This window comes from Schistocerca gregaria, chromosome 7 (genome assembly GCF_023897955.1).
Source record: "Schistocerca gregaria isolate iqSchGreg1 chromosome 7, iqSchGreg1.2, whole genome shotgun sequence".
Lineage (NCBI taxonomy): Eukaryota > Metazoa > Arthropoda > Insecta > Orthoptera > Acrididae > Schistocerca > Schistocerca gregaria.
In genome coordinates, this window is record NC_064926.1 from 128,944,327 (window position 1) to 128,961,509 (window position 17,183).

Below are 17,183 nucleotides of genomic sequence, written 5' to 3' on the forward strand. Positions count from 1 at the left end.
AGACTTGCTATTATTAAGAGATTTGAGTTGCTTCTCTACTCTGAGGATATTTACTTCTACGTTACTCATGATGGCTGCTGTTCTCGATTCGAATTCTGGAATATTTACTTTTTCTTCTTTTGTGAAGGCATTTCGGAAGGCTGTCTATAGTAAATCAGCTATGGCAGCACTGTCTTCGATAGTATCTCCATTGTTATCGAGCAGAGAAGGCATTGTTTCTTGGCGCTAACATGTTGTTGTTGTTGTGGTCTTCAGTCTTGAGACTGGTTTGATGCAACTCTCCATGCTACTCTATCCTGTGCAAGCTTCTTCATCTCCCAGTACCTACTGCAACCTACATCCTTCTGAATCTGCTTAGTGTATTCATCTCTTGGTCTCCCTGTACGATTTTTACCCTCCACGCTGCCCTCCAATGCTAAATTTGTGATCCCTACCAACCGATCCCTTCTTCTAGTCAAGTTGTGCCACAAACTTCTCATCTCCCCAGTCCTATTCAATACCTCCTCATTAGTTACGTGATCTATCCACCTTATCTTCAGCATTCTTCTATAGCACCACATTTCGAAAGCTTCTATTCTCTGCTTGTCCACACTCGTTATCGTCCATGTTTCACTTTCATACATGGCTACACTCCAAACAAATACTTTCAGAAACGACTTCCTGATACGTAAATCTATATTCGATGTTAACAAATTTCTCTTCTTCAGAAACACTTTCCTTGCTATTGCCAGTCTACATTTTATACTCTCTCTACTTCGACCATCATCAGTTATTTTGCTCCACAAATAGCAAAACTCCTTTACTACTTTAATTGTCTCATCTCTTAATCTAATTCCCTCAGCATCACTCGACTTAATTCGACTACATTCCATTATCCTCGTTTTGCTCTTGTTGATGTTCATCTTATATCCTACTTTCAAGACACTATCCATTCCGTTTAACTGCTCTTCTAAGTCCTTTGCTGTCTCTGACAGAATTACAATGTCATCGGCGAACCTTAAAGTTTTATTTATTCTCCATGGATTTTAATACCTACTCCGAATTTTTCTTTTGCTTCCTTTACTGCTTGCTCATTTTTTTTTTTTTTTTCATCAGTCTACTGACTGGTTTGATGCGGCCCACCACTAATTCCTTTCCTGTGCTAACCTCTTCATCTGAGAGTACCACTTGCAACCTACGTCCTCAATTATTTGCTTAACGTATTCCAATCTCTGTCTTCCTCTACAGTTTTGCCCTCTACAGCTCCCTCTAGTACCATGGAAGTCATTCCCTCATGTCTTAGCAGATGTCCTATCATCCTGTCCCTTCTCCTTATCAGTGTTTTCCACATATTCCTTTCCTCTCCGATTCTGCGTAGAATCTCCTCATTCCTTACCTTATCAGTCCACCTAATTTTCAACATTCGTCTATAGCACCACATCTCAAATGCTTCGATTCTCTTCTGTTCCGGTTTTCCCACAGTCCATGTTTCACTACCATACAATGCTGTACTCCAGACGTACATCCTCAGAAATTTCTTCCTCAAATTAAGGCCGGTATTTGATATTAGTAGACTTCTCTTGGCCAGAAATGCCTTTTTTGCCATAGCGAGTCTGCTTTTGATGTCCTCCTTGCTCCGTCCGTCATTGGTTATTTTACTGCCTAGGTAGCAGAATTCCTTAACTTCATTGACTTCGTGACCATCAATCCTGATGTTAAGTTTCTCGCTGTTCTCATTTCTACTACTTCTCATTACCTTCGTCTTTCTCCGATTTACCCTCAAACCATACTGTGTACTCATTAGACTGTTCATTCCGTTCAGCAGATCATTTAATTCTTCTTCACTTTCACTCAGGATAGCAATGTCATCAGCGAATCGTATCATTGATATCCTTTCACCTTGTATTTTAATTCCACTCCTGAACCTTTCTTATTTCCATCATTGCTTCCTCGATGTACAGATTGAAGAGTAGGTGCGAAAGGCTACAGCCTTGTCTTAAACCCTTCTTAATACGAGCACTTCGTTCTTGATCGTCCACTCTTATTATTCCCTCTTGGTTGTTGTACATATTGTATATGACCCGTCTCTCCCTATAGCTTACCCCTACTTTTTTCAGAATCTCGAACAACTTGCACCAATTTATTTTGTCGAACGCTTTTTCCAGGTCGACAAATCCTATGAACGTGTCTTGATTTTTCTTTAGCCTTGCTTCCATTATTAGCCGTAACGTCAGAATTGCCTCTCTCGTGCCTTTACTATCCTAAAGCCAAACTGATCGTCACCTAGCGCATTATCAATTTTCTCGCACTTGTCAGCTCTTGCCGTCTTCGGAATTGTGTGGATGATATATTCTACACACCAACGTGAATAGTCGTTTTGTTGCCAATTCCCCTAATGATTTTAGAAATTCTGATGGAATGTTACTATCCCTTCTGCGTTATTTGACCGTAAGTCCTCCAAAGCTCTTTTAAATTCCGATTCTAATACTGGATCCCCTATCTCTTCTAAATCGACTCCTGTTTCTTCTTCTATCACATCAGACAAATCTTCACCCTGATAGAGGTTTTCAATGTATTCTTTCCACCTACCTGCTCTCTCCTCTGTATTTAACAGTGGAATTCCCGTTGCACTCTTAATGTTACCACCGTTGCTTTTAATGTCACCAAAGGTTGTTTTGACTTTCCTGTATGCTGAGTCTGTCCTTCCGACAATCATATCTCTTTCGATGTCTTCACATTTTTCCTGCTACCAGTATTTTGCAGCTGTGACTTATTGAACTGATAGGTCGGTAATTTTCAAATCTGTCAACACCTGCTTTCTTTGAGATTGGGATTATTATATTCTTCTTGAAGTCTGAGGGTATTTCGCCTGTCTCATACGTCTTGCTCACCAGGTGGTAGAGATTTGTCAGGACTGGCTCTCCCAAGGCCGTCATTAGTTCCAATGGAATGTTGTCTACTCCCGGGGCCTTGTTTCGACTCAGGTCTTTCAGTGCTCTGTCAAACTCTTCACGCAGTTTCGTATCTACCATTTCATCTTCATCCTCTTCCATTTCCATAATATTGCCCTCAAGTACATCGCCCTTGTATAGACCCTCTATATACTGCTTCCACCTTACTGCTTTCCTTTCTTTGCTTAGAACTGGGTTTCCATCTGAGCTCTTGATATTGATACAAGTGGTTCTCTTTTCTCCAAAGGTCTCTCTAATTTTCCTGTAGGCAGTATCTATCTTACCCCTAGTGAGATAAGCCTCTACATCCTTACATTTGTCCTCTAGCCATCCCTGCTTAGCCACTTTGCACTTTCTGTCGATCTCATTTTTGAGACGTTTGTATTCCCTTTTGCCTGCTTCATTTACTGCATTTTTATATTTTCTCCTTTCATCAATTAAATTCAATATTTCTTTTGTTATCCAAGGATTTCTACTAGCCCTCGTCCTTTTACCTACTTGATCCTCTGCTGCCTTCACTACTTCATCCCTCAAAGCTACCCATTCTTCTTCTACTGTATTTCTTTCCCCTTTCCTGTCAATTGCTCCCTTATGCTGTCCCTGAAACTCTGTACAACCTCTGGTTTAGTCAGCTTATCTAGGTCCCATCTCCTTAAATTCCCTCCTTTTTGCAGTTTCTTCAGTTTTAATCTACAGTTCATAACCAATAGATTGTGGTCAGAGTCCACATCTGCCCCTGGAAATGTCTTACAATTTAAAACCTGGTTCCTAAATCTCTGTCTTACCATTCTAGTATATCCAGGGTTCTTCCATGTATACAGCAGTAAGCCTTAAAATATTATTTACTGCCATTCCTGGTGCCTGATGCGTTCTGCTGTTTTTGTGGCAACTTACCTTTAATATTTCAATACCTGTAAGTCGTAAATTGCAGCGAGTTCTTAAATAATTCTTAATTTATTGCCATTCCTGGCTAAGGCCTTCTACCCAGATCACAGTGGCTTCCTTTTAAAACATCATCTGCTGCATCTGCATTTCATGGTGATTTACTAAATTGTAACTCCCTGAAAACACTATTATTCACACAGTTGTTCTTTCCTTAATTAATAGTGTGTATTTTTATTTATTGTTGAGCCTGTGCATTTGGGTTATGTGTTGGCATCTGTGCTACATTTACAAGCAATTTTAGAAAACAGAACGAGAAGTTACGCCAGCATCGCATGGATAGATCTGACATAAAATCGATAATTGCGAAAAATGACGAGGGAATAAGTACAAGTTAACCGAATATACACTGTAATGCGGGGAAATTGAGGAAGTACTTGCGTATCTTCTGGTTCGTGCAAAACAATTTGTACATGGGAACAAGTATGCGGAAACAAGAGGAATCCGAGGAAACTTCAGCATGGAAGTGAAGGGAATCAGGGAAGCAGTCATTTTTTCTCCGTCCAGGCGGCTTTAGACTGTACGTCTATTGAGGTACTAGTGATACATGCGAAAAGACTACTGTATTTGACGCTTTTCAGGAAGACAGAGAGCCATTTGGCTCTAAATTGCATACATCTGCTTTAAAGGATACCAGAGAGTGGACAGGGTCATCGATTGAGATGGAGCTGTAACGTAGTACTATTTAATGGTGGACTGATGATGCATTCTAGAGAGGGAGAAGTTGCTGGAGGTAAATTTTTCCACTGTTTTGTAACGGTGACGTAGCCTGTGCTACTCATACACTCCAGGAAATTGAAATAAGAACACCGTGAATTCATTGTCCCAGGAAGGGGAAACTTTATTGACACATTCCTGGGGTCGGATACATCACATGATCACACTGATAGAACTACAGGCACATAGACACAGGCAACAGAGCATGCACAATGTCGGCACTAGTACATTGTATATCCACCTTTCGCAGCAATGCAGGCTGCTAATCTCCCATGGAGACGATCGTAGAGATGCTGGATGTAGTCCTGTGGAACGGCTTGCCATGCCATTTCCACCTGGCGCCTCAGTTGGACCAGCGTTCGTGCTGGACGTGCAGACCGCGTGAGACGACGCTTCATCCAGTCCCAAACATGCTCAATGGGGGACAGATCCGGAGATTTTGCTGGCCAGGGTAGTTGACTTACACCTTCTAGAGCACGTTGGGTGGCACGGGATACATGCGGACGTGCATTGTCCTGTTGGAACAGCAAGTTCCCTTGCCGGTCTAGGAATAGTAGAACGATGGGTTCGATGACGGTTTGGATGTACCGTGCACTATTCAGTGTCCCCTCGACGATCACCAGAGGTGTACGGCCAGTGTAGGAGATCGGTCCCCACACCATGATGCCGGGTGTTGGCCCTGTGTGCCTCGGTCGTATGCAGTCCTGATTGTGGCGCTCAACTGCACGGCGCCAAACACGCATACGACCATCATTGACACCAAGGCAGAAGCGACTCTCATCGCTGAAGACGACACGTCTCCATTCGTCCCTCCATTCACGCCTGTCGCGACACCACTGGAGGCGGGCTGCACGATGTTGGGGCGTGAGCGGAAGACGGCCTAACGGTGTGCGGGACGGTAGCCCAGTTTCATGGAGACGGTTGCGAATGGTCCTCGCCGATACCCCAGGAGCAACAGTGTCCCTAATTTGCTGGGAAGTGGCGGTGCGGTCCCCTACGGCACTGCGTAGGATCGTACGGTCTTGGCGTGCATCCGTGCGTCGCTGCGGTCAGGTCCCAGGTCGACGGGCACGTGCACCTTCCGCCGACCACTGGCGACAACATCGATGTACTGTGCAGACCTCACGCCCCACGTGTTGAGCAATTCGGCGGTACGTCCACCCGGCCTCCCGCATGCCCACTATACGCCCTCGCTCAAAGTCCGTCAACTGCACATACGGTTCACGTCCACGCTGTCGCGGCATGCTACGAGTGTTAAAGACTGCGATGGAGCTCCTTATGCCACGGCAAACTGGCTGACACTGACGGCGGCGGTGCACAAATGCTGCGCAGCTAGTGCCATTCGACGGCCAACACCGCGGTTCCTGGTGTGTCCGCTGTGCCGTGCGTGTGATCATTGCTTGTACAGCCCTCTCGCAGTGTCCGGAGCAAGTATGGTGGGTCTGACACACCGGTGTCAATGTGTTCTTTTTTCCATTTCCAGGAGTGTATAGAGACACGTGTTCTGTAGGTGGTTTAAAGCTCTGCCTGCTTGCGATCGTTAAGCATAAACTTGTCAGTCATCAGAGGACTTCCATCTCATCTGTGATGAAACGGCCGGCCTGTATGGCCTAGCGGTTCTAGGCGCTTCAGTCTGGAACCGCGCGGCCGCTACGGTCGCAGGTTCGAATCCTGCCTCGGGCATGGATGTGTGCGATGTGCTTATGTTAGTTAGGTTTACGTAGTTCTAAGTTGTAGTGGACTGATGACCTCAGATGTTGTCCCATAGTGCTGAGAGCCATTTGAGCCATTTGTGATGAAACGTGACACATTCCTCTAAATGATATACGATTTATGCGATGTATTCCATCCCCCTGTCGCAACGTGGGTGTAAAATCAAGACTTCAGTTGCATAACTAAGTTAGTGATATGTGCTTCTCAGGCACTGCTATCCCCGTGTATACATTTACCTGACAGATGTGCCGTTTACAGCGTTAGTGGCGGAATTACTTGTAATTTTCACATGTCAGACGCTGCTGCTATGCGTTTATCTGTTTTATTGTAAGAGGTATTCGCCGTTACTAATGATCTTCTTATATGGGGCTGAAGCAGGCATAATATAGTTTCTGAACCATGATCGGATGTGAACAGTGGACGCTATATTGTGCTTGTATCACACAGAGCCGATGTTTTAAGGCAGTAGTTTTTTCGTTATGCGGTTCAGTAACATAGTTTATCGTAGAGAAACGGGGAAGAAGGATGTATGTCCTGCTCTTGAAATATATTTCATACACTGGAATATTAACAGCACTACATTCCATACGACTGTGAGGTTGGAAACACAAGCGATCTAACAATATAGCCCGCTTTCAGTGCGCAACGTTGTAGCCTTAGGTGTGCGTGTGTTTTTGTTTGCTCTTACCAATGCCATCCAGGTACTGATTCTAGACTGTGTGTGTGTGTGTGTGTTTGTGTGTTGGGGCCAATGGGCGCTCAACGTCGAAGTCATCAGCGCCCTGACACACATTAAAAGGAACGAATGTGGACAGACCTAATAAAACTGAAGCACACACGCAAAGAAAATCCTATATAAGAAAGTAAAACGTAAGGGAAGGGAAAACGTAGCAGCAAGAATGCCACAGGAAATTGTCATTGGCTGGCCACTTAAATAAAATATGGGCGACCTTGTCACACAGTGAGCAAATTAATGTCCTCTCCCTAAAATCTTTGTAAAAATATTTGACATGGCACAGAACTTTAAAAACTTTAACCACGTTCGTCCGAGTGTTGCCTAAAAGAGATGGCAGGTCCGCTGGCAAGTCAGCCGTGGCCCGCTGGTCAGAAAATAAAACGCAATCCAATAAAACGTGGCGCACAGTGACCTGGACGCCACAAGCACCACACATTAGAGGGTCCTCTCGCCGGAGCAGGAAGCTATGCGTCATAGGGCTGTGGCCTATCCGAAGACGAGTGAGGAGAAACTCGTCCCGTCAGCGGGGCTGAAAGGAAGTACACCACAGACGCGTTGTGGGCTTGACTATACGGAGCTTATTGTCAGTCACTTCCAGCCACTCAGCCACTCATCCTCCTACCGACGCATGACTCGCGAGCTCAACAGCGAGGTGAGTGCGTGCAGGGGATAGCACACTGAGATACTTGTGGATCGAGACACGCCTCCTTGGCTGCGATCTGTGCCCTTTCATTCCCAGCAATGCCGACATGCCCCCGAACCCAGCAGAAAGCCACCACCTTTCCCAGCCGCTGTAGTTGGAGAAGGGCATCCTGGATGGTCTGGACTATTGTATCTGCTGAATACAAACTTTGCAATGAGTGAAGAGCACTTAGTGAATCGGAACAGACAAGAAACTGAGGACAGGAAGAATGTCTTATCTGCTCCAGTGCCCGCAAGATCGCAGACAGTTCTGCATTAAAGACAGTAAAAGGCTGAGGCCGTCGGACCTTGAGGACGCGATCCGGAAAAACAACAGAGCAACCAACGGAATCCGCTTGTTTCGACCCACCCGTAAAAACAGCTACATAGTCGTGGTGCTCAGATAAAATGGCAGAAAATGCTGCATCAAAAACGGTGGCAGGAGTGCAATCTCTCTTGTACTGCAATAAATCTAAAATCACTCTAAGCCTCTTCAGTAGCCAGGGTGGTAGGCGGTTAAAACCCAGGATTTGGGATTGTACATACTCCACACCGAGGGACTCTAGCACACGTTGCACACGGATCCCAAACGGCAACGTAGCCAGGGGACGGTGGGAAAAAAGGCAGTCCAGAGGCGGATGAACAACAATATGGTGAGCAGGCAAGGTGGGAGTTGCAAGAAACTTACAAGCCTGGCGCACCAGCAGGAGCTGCCGCCGGATGGTAAGTGGCGGTTCCCCAGCCTCAGCACAGAGGCTGGGTGTGGCTGGTCTGATAAGCATCCATGGTCAGTCGAATCCCATCATGGTGGCCAGCGTCAAGGATCTGCAAGCAAGACGGCCTCGCTGACCCATACACTGTGCACCCATAGTCCAGCCGTGAATGCACAAAAGCCCGATAAAATTGAAGGAGGCGCGCCCTGTCCGCTCCCCAAGACCTGTGGCTGAGGCACTTGAGGATGTTCAGTGCCGTTAGGGCTATGGCTTTCAAGACTCGTAGGTGTGGCATTCATGACAACCTGGAGTCAAAAATTAGGCCCAGAAACCGCACTGTGTCTCAAAAATGTAGGACAGTATGCCCCATATGCAAGGCAGGCAAAGTAAAAAGACGACGAGAACGATTAAAATGAACACAAACACACTTATCCGCGGCAAACCGAAAACCTGCCTTTGCAGCCCACTCCTCTAACCGCCGCATTGTTAGCTGCAACTGGCTGCTCACTGTTGCAACACTGGAGGAGGAACAGAAAATAGCAAAGTCGTCCACAAATGAGGAGCACTGTAGACGTTATACTGTTGATGGCTATGGCAAAGAGGGTAACGCTTAAAACACTGCCCTGGAGGACACCGTTCTCTTGCTCAAAGCGATCAGTCTGTCACCAACTGGGGTCCGAAAAAGCCGCTGAGACCGGGAAGACTGAATGAAAATGCGGAGGCGGCCACGGAAGCCCCACTGATGCATTTGTGCAAGAATACATTGTCTCCAAGTAGTATCATATGCCTTACTGATATCAAAAAAGATACCGATACAGTGATACTGGCGGAGGAAAGCCTGCTGAATAGCCGCCTCTAGGAGGGTCAGGTTGTCAACCGTGGACCGAAATTTTCTGAATCCACACTGAGAGCGGCTAAGGAGCTGTCTGGTTTCTAACAGCCAGACCAGACGACGGTTAACCATCCGTTCCAGGGTCTTTCCGACACAGCTCGTCAAGGCGATACTCCGATAACTACTGGGACATGTGCGGTCCTTTCCTGGTTTGAGGAGAGGGATGAGAATTGCCTCTTTCCACGAGGTGGGGAACACTCCTGTCTGCCATATGAGGATAAAACATTCGAGGAGGATTTCCTTTGACGCCGCTGGCAGATGTCGAAGCATGGAATACCGGATGCGGTCGTGACCTGGTGCAGTGGCAGAAGTCTCAGTAAGTGCCGATTCAAGTTACCACATGGAGAAAGGGGAGTTGTAGTCCTCAGAACTGTTCGACGGAAAGTCCAAGTTTGCTCTTTCGACAGTCGCACGGCAGCGACGAAACGCTGGATCCTCGTATGCAGTGGCAGTACTTTGTGCAAAATGCTCTGCCAGCGTTTGGGCAATGGTTCTGGGTGTCGTTTGGAGGCATCCTTGGTTCAGGACTGCATCTATTGGTAAACGGCTGCGTTTACCGGAAATCCTCCGAATGGCTTCCCATACTTTTGTGGAACAAGTGGAATGGGTGATGGAGTCCAGGAACTCCTGCCATGACCTTCTCTCTTTAATGACACGGCGTGCCCCGGCTCTCGCGATTCGAAAGGCAGTAAGACTGACCGCTGTTGGGCGGCATTTAAATCGTCGAAGAACCGCACGCCTGTCCCCGATGGCTGAATGGCACACTTCTGTCAACCAAGGCACAAGGCGCCGCTTAAAAGGGCCAAAAGACTTTGTTATGAACAGGTCAGCAGCATGATAGATCACAAGTGTGATGTGATCCACCCATTCCTGTACTCAGTTGCGGCGGTCAAAGCCAGCCAACCGACTGAACAGTGGCCAGTTAGCTCTGCCAATCATCCACGGTGGCGGCCTCTGCTCCAGCAGTACACCATCGAGGAGATGAATGCGGATGGGGAAGTGATCACCGGAATGAAGGTCGTCAATGACCTCCCAGTGAACTGAGTTGGTGAGGGTTGGAGAGCAGAAAGATATGTCAATGGCTGAGAATAACCCAGTAGCAGCAGAGAAATGAGTCAGAGTATCAGTGTTGAGGATGCACAACACTTCAGTCAGATGTCAGGAGGCTCGACCTCGAGCCCAAACAGAAGTGGAGCCCCACAGGACATGATGGGCACTGAAGTCACCCAGGAGGAGAAATGGATGGGGGAGTTTTTCGATAAGATCTGTGAGAGCCTCTAAGTTCACTGCATCCAGAGGAGGTAAATAAAGGGACCAACGGTAAGCCGCCGACGTGAATGAATTTCAACTGCAACTTCCTGCAGGTCAGTATCCAGGGGGAGAGCAGAGGAGTGATGGCCATTATTGACAAGCATGGCGACTCCACCTTTGGCCCTTTCCCCAGTCAGGTCATTATTGCGATATAACATATAGCCCCTTAGTACAGGAGCATCAGATGGTTTTAAATGTGTTTCCCGTAAACACAATCACAGGGGACGTTGCTGTGCTAGGAGTTTCAGTTCCTCTGCATGTGTCTGGAATCCATTCGTGTTCCACTGTATAATGGGAGCCATCTATCATGGTGGGAATACCTTCATCCTCATTTTCTGTTGGGGAGGCGAGCCCACAACAGGTGGAGGCTCCTCTGAAGAGGAGTCGAGAGAGACGTCAGAGAGAATGACATCAACATCAGCGGACTGTATAACTTCAGTCTCCTTCAGCGGGCGACTCTTTACCTTTGGCTTAGATTTTTTTGGTCTGAGGTGGCATTGGAGCCAAAACCTCAGAAGCAGTAGGGAGTGTAGCAGCGCTGGGCAGTGCACAAGACTGGACCTGGGAAGGGGCAGGAAGGTCCATGATATCAACTGCAGCAGCACACGTACACTGACAAACGCAGGTGCTAGTGCTGACAGTAGAAACCTCTGTTTGTTTAGCGGCATCAGTTTTCAAGACTGGCTGTCTCAGAACGGAAGAAAAGGAGGCAGCGAGGGTGGGCAGCTGCATGCGTTTTGTGGCTTTAAGTTCCTGGATCTTCCGTTCCTCAAGGAAAACTCTCCATTCCCTACTCCACACAGGGTGATCCCCAGAGCAGTTGACACACTTTGGAGGAGAGGAGCAACCAACTTCCTTATGGGCGGCTTTACCACATTTCTCGCATGTGGCTTCCCCTCTACAGCCGAGAGTAGTGTGTCTAAAGTGTTGGCATTTAAAACACCGCATGGGGTTGGGGTAATAAGGCTGTGCACTGAGATGTAGGAAACCTGCCTCCACATGCTCTGGCAATTTGGTGCAGTTAAAAGCAAGGATAAATGAGTCGGACTTCCCGAGAGCAGCATCCACCCGTTTCATAACGTGTTGCACGTCGACAATTCCTTCCCGGGGCCATTCAGCCTTCAGTTCGTCTTGGGGAATGTCAACGAGATCTCTGCAAGTCACAACACCTTTGCAATCTCTATCGCAGACTCCCCAAGAAATTGTGCCTTCTGAAGGTTCTTGACTTGCTGGAAGCTAGATGTTTCAACCAACAAGGTTCCATTTCGCAAGCGCTTGACAGACTTTAAGGTGCCAGCAATGCCTTCTAAGCCTTTCTGTATATAAAATGGTGAAACTTTATCGAAACTCCCCTCTTTTCTTTTAATGATAAGAAACACATTCTGCAAAGCAGTTTGCATTCTGTTCCCAGTAACTGAATCAGGAGGACTGGCTACACGAGCCCTCTTGTTGGATTGGATGTTAGAACCTACCAGCGGCCCACCCTTTCCACTGGGAGGAGAAGAATAAAAGTTCGAGGGTTCAATCTCGGTCCCGCGAGCAGCTAGGGAACTAGAAGTCCATGTAGACAGAGCCTCGCGTGCCTAGGTAAGCCTTATACAATTGAGGTGTGGCAGGTTTCTCAGAGGTTGTCCGCTAATGACAGTTCCACCTCATCAGCCAGGCATCTCATCAGCGCGCAGCACACCGTGAGATTTAGGGGTCGCTTATAAAGGTTTATTCCATCCTCGCAATCCGGGCGGTCAAGCCAAGATCCCCATTTCCTGAGACCCACAACATTCCACCGCCGCACCTCCGCACCTCACGGGGATCGTTGTAGTATGCCCAGAGCTTACGGTGACAGGGGACTGGCGGCGCTTACCAGTCCCCAGCTCAGGAACCCAGGGGTCGCCAAGCCCGTACCCAGCAAATGAATGATGAGCCCCTGGGGGCCCTAGACTCTGGAATTATAAATTATAATTGATAGCTTGGTTGATTTTCGTAAAAATGCTTCAAACTTCATCCGTCTGGAGATACATCGATCATAAAAATCATTTGTTTCTTGTTCTTGTTAATCATCTGCTATTACATCACGACACTTACATCGATAAGGAGTGCTAACCTCCTTGACATGGGCGTATCTAGAGAAATCTTGTGCACTTGGAAGGGTAAAAGCAAGCACCATTCATTCACGAGATATAAATTAGCGGTCTACTTCTGGTCGGTTGCAGATTAAATCGGTAACTGTGCTGCAGGGTGGGTCGGTCAATGACAGTGTGAGGGGGTCTTTCACTCTATAAGTTTACCCTAGGACAGTGATTCCCATATGCAGAGAGATAGATCGTTAATTAAGCACTATGCTCGAGGTGTTAGAAATTTGCAGAGTGCTGTCTGATATACTTCGATGGTGTATGTGTTCGAGAACAATGAATGGACATACTATGCAGTCATCTATCCACATTTGCAACGATACTCGCAAAGTGGAGAATGGATGATTTAGCTATGATACTGAAATTGGTGAACTTGCTGTCACATCATTGGACTGTGTAGAAATTACTCTAAAAATGGTAAAATTGTTCTGAATATCAACTCTGATGCTTATTATTAGAGTACAGCAATGGCATCTTTTCCTTCTCATTTGTCCAGTGGCACGCTGTTGGTTAGCAGATAATGATTGACTGACATCTCTTGTTTGAGTTAGAGAAAGAGTTTTGATGGAGGGCTATAACACCTTTTGGAGCGGATAGTACCGAAACAGTGATCGTGTACATGACTCCAATATGATGAACCAGTCGAAACGGAATGTAGAGTGATCAGCTATTCCATCACTATGACAGATGGGTTTAAATGTAGAGCTCGTGGATCAACTTTGGGCCGTGGTTCGGAAACTCTCCACAATGCGAACCAAACTCTTCCAGTTTCCTTATGTTGTAACTGTCTTTTATTTAAAATCATCCAGTGTGTATGGTGTGTTATGGTAGCAGCAGTAGCAATATGATTTACACTCTGCGACGTCTAGTTTTCTGCGGGAGGCCATGGATCAGAAGGTATTAATGTCAGTTTAGAATCTGACGCAGACCTTGAAGTTGTGGCAGAAAAACAAAATGTATGACAATGTACAAAGCGTGCTGCAGCAGTAAAAAATGTTTCAAACAACGAGACAGGGCCACAGGGAGCGTCTCTTGGGATTTACAGTACAGGCCGTGGGATACGATCATCCTCCTACAGAGCACGTGATGCAACCTGTATATTTAATAGGATCGTCCCACACCAACAGCAGCAGCCACAGTTTGATGAGTGAATTCAGTGACGGATGGGCTGCCCTGTTAGAACTGCTAGGAGGAATGCACCCTGTGCTGTTCTGGGAAACATTGCAATATTCCTCACTCCGCGCTGGACCTTCGCCGCAGCTATACGTCGTCACGCCAGCATCGGTGCCTAGGTGAGTTCTATATCAGATAAAGTTAGTGCAACTTTTATAGTTCGTAATTTTTCTCTGTTGGATGGTACAGAATAACGATGATAGCATCTTGGGCTGATAGATGTGAATGGACGTGGATCTGCTTCGGGCTGTAGTATCTGTGTCTGGTTTGCACACGCACCACAATGTGCGCATAACCATTGAATGGTAATACACGATTTTGTTCCTCTAACTCAGGTCATTCTGTCTCTACACCTTCTACGTAGGTGGTGGATATGGCTTTCTCCAACTTCTGCTTAGTTCCAACTTAAATTAGAATGATCACATGGCCAAAGTTGTAGAAGTGGGAGCAGTTGCAAGATGCGTAGGGGCTGACTAAAACCACGCAGCTGTTTTACTCTAGCAGATGGTTCCGAGAAGGGTGACTGGTTTCGAGATATGAGAGTGCCAGAAATATGATTCACTTGTGACTGTGATCCACCGCAGGTATGTGGTTGAATGGAAGACTTGATTCCAAATCATAGACATCATTTCTAGTGGGTAGTGTAACACTAGAGATCTGTAAAGCTTATTTACATTTCTTACGATCTCAATCAACAGACCTTCTGCTACTGTTTGTGATCTCAATCAGTCATCGCTTATAAGTCAGTGGATATATCGCAGAACCTATGACATGGTATTGAGACAGGATATGTTCCAAATACTACAGAAATATCTAGCTGGGGTGACGTGTGGGAGTTGCATATAGCGGTTTCATAACACATTCTTTAGTCGAATCACATTCAAAATTAAAAGATTCTATCACCAAGTTGCATTGTGGGCTACGTGTAACCGGACTGCTGCTCTGATAATATACATTATTACCATCACCATCTCGGTATTTGTCTGGAAAAAAACCATCTCATTCGGAGGTAATGCCATATCTCGATTTATAAAGCCTCTGTTAGCTTCCAACATAGATACTTGTGTCCACCTGTAGAACCAAGACCGCTTGTGGCAGTAACATACAGTAGTTGTTGCGATCGGGTTTTTTAACATCTGGCTGTTTGTGAGACAATTACGCCTCTCTTTCTAAGACACAGTGGTAACACTCGCAAGAAAAACTTATGAGATATGTCCACCCATTGTCAATTTTCTCTGAATATTATTTTGTATGGTCTGGAATCGTTTATTGGCCAAGTATTATACTTAGTACTAATAGTAGGAGACGCATGATAGATTCACCCTGAGCATCAGGGCTACAAAGTATGTGTTCCAACATGTGCAAGGGAAATAACTATGTCCAGTCGTAAGGAAGGTGTGGATTTGACGTGGAGTACTGTTATAGCAAAGGGAAGAGTTTGTGAAGTCATAAGAATGGCACCGATATTATTAATTCCAGAGCCACAGCCGTCAGCAGGGTGTATTTCCGATACTTCAGTCATTGTTGAATGTTATTCAACTGAAACGGATATCCTAACATTTAATTCTAAGCATAGTGATAAAATATAGGAGGAGGAGGAGGAAATTAGTGGTTAACGCCCCGTCGACAACGAGGTCATTAGAGACGGAGCACAAGCTCGGATTAGGGAAGGATGGGGAAGGAAATCGGCCGTGCCGTTTCAAAGAAGGAACCATCCCGGCATTTGCCGGAAGTGATGTAGGGAAATCACGGAAAACCTAAATCAGGATGGCCGGACGTGAGATTGAACCGTCGTCCTCCCGAATGCGAGTCCACTGTGCTAGCCACTGCGCCACCTCGCTCGGTGATAAAATATATATGTAAACGATTTCGTAGGATGATTCTGTCTAAGCGTGCTCTGTGGTGAGCCTGCTTCACTTTTCACGTTAACTACAGGAACTGTCCGAATGCAAAAGTCTGTTGGAAAGCAGGAATGAAGCTGAGTTAACTTAGTCGTCCTCTAGACAGCAGAATAGCGAAGTAATAGTATGTGTTGGGCAGCTTTCGTGATCGCGTGGAAATTTTAGAAGATTGAATAGGGAAGTGTGATTTCGCTGGACCGTTATTCCTTCCCATTAAGATAGTTCAGTTGACTGCTTCTGCATATTTCGCACCTTTATTTAGTTGAAGGAACATGGCTTGAGATGTGTGCATCTATCAGGTGAAAATTTCGCGCTTTTATTTAGTTGAGAGAACATCGATTGTGGTGTGTGCGCCTACCAGGTGAAATACATGCTTCCCGGTTCTCTAGACATGAGAGTTATTATAGGGATGATTTGGAATCTGTTACATCACCAAAATGGTATTCGCAAGTGAAAATATCATTTTCCTCTATTTGTTCCGAGTTCTCACTTAAAGGGCTTCGCAGACGCGACAAGTTGCTAGTTCCTCAGTGGTCTAGAGCACGCTCCACCTCGGTAAAGTTTAGGGTTTGTTGATAAATAATTTCCAGTCTATTTCTTGGGAATTATGTTGCGCCAGCGATCGGTAGGATACTGCCGTGTGTTTGATATCGAGAAGTACCGCGAAAATGGTATAATATTATGGCAAACAATGCTGAAATACATGTGTTCTTGTAATCCCCGAGGCTGGAGGTTGGTGTGGAAAAGCGAGCAAATAAATTGTTCCTAAATCAATTGTTCCAAAACAAATAAAGTACACTTCTTCCTCTCCCCAGCAGCCCAGCGCAATGTGAGTCATTTTCGCCTCCAGACAGTCATCTTGGGTTATGTCACGGAATGGATGACACCACTCTCTGTATTGTGTACTCGGTCCAGAATTTGTGGTGAAGACACTGTTTCCCGTCAGAATCCACCATCTTGGATAACGGTACTTGCGTCATCAGCTGATGTCATGACCGCCATCTTGGACTACGTCATGGAACAGATGACAGCGCCCAGTGTAAGGAGAAAGAGTATGAGATGAGTAAATGTGACAGGGCCATGTTTTGACCACTTGGTGGAAATGGGGACATGTTGTTGTAGCTTCGGCAACCATGAACAATGTGCAAGGCTAGCGGAAAATGAAACTTTCTCCTATGAAACAATGTAGTAGAAAAGACAGTAAAATCAGTTACGATGATGTTTCTTATCAGGAAATTTAGGAAGAGTCCACGTCATATGGGAACTGGAAAAGAATTTTACTGCAGGATTGCACTCCATTTCCAAACTACAAACTGGTACTGCCATCCAAATGAGAAGTGCATTG